Raw genomic sequence first — 878 nt, forward strand, 5'->3', positions numbered from 1 at the left:
TCATGTTCTTCCCTGTCCTCGTTCTGAGAAAAGACGACTCCAGAAAGCCCCACGTCCCCCGTGAGGAAGTCTGGAATGAAACTGAGACAACACCGTAGTCGGTAAAAGATACCACACCGGACGGCCCCCGTCCGTCGTAGAGCCGACGACTGTCCTTGTTCTGACTTGTCTGACCATTCCTTCCGGTCGAAACAGGACCCTTCAGGAGTACCCTGTGACACCTCCACCCACCCTCTGTCACTCATTACTCGTAGTTCCGACAGGGGGACGACCATGTTATACAGGTGGGGGCGGTATCCTGTTGGGAAAGTGAGTGACACGCCGAGGAGTCGCTGTCCGACGACGGTGGGGGCGAAGAGTGCCTCTTCATATGGCGTCGCCAGGAATGAAGGACGTCCGCCAGTCTGACATGTTGGTCCCGTGTCCGGGATATATCGGGGGGGAGAGGGAGTGTGTGCGTGTTGTGTACTTGATATAGTGGGGGAAGACGATTTATGGCATAGTTGATACACGTTATAACACGATATACACGTTTTTAAGCAGAATTATCAGTCCAGTCCAGTTTATTGTTCAGATGAACACCCAGGTATTTGTAAGATTTCACAATCTCAATGTCCGCTCCCTGGATGTTCACTGGTGTCGGGGGGGAGTGTTGGCGCCGTCTGAAATCCACCACCAGCTCCTTGGTCTTCGCTGCATTCAGCTGAAGGTGGTTCCTCTGGCACCAGAAGGTGAAGTCCTGCGTCAGCTCCCTGTACTCCGTGTCGTCCTCGTTGGAGATGAGGCCAACGATGGCGGAGTCGTCACAGAACTTCTGCAGGTGACAGGTTGCAGTGTTGTGGGTGAAGAGAAACGGTTCCAGCACCGTCCCCCTCCCG

This window comes from Notothenia coriiceps, unplaced genomic scaffold (assembly GCF_000735185.1).
Source record: "Notothenia coriiceps isolate Sejong01 unplaced genomic scaffold, NC01 NC01_scaffold00027432, whole genome shotgun sequence".
NCBI lineage: Eukaryota > Metazoa > Chordata > Actinopteri > Perciformes > Nototheniidae > Notothenia > Notothenia coriiceps.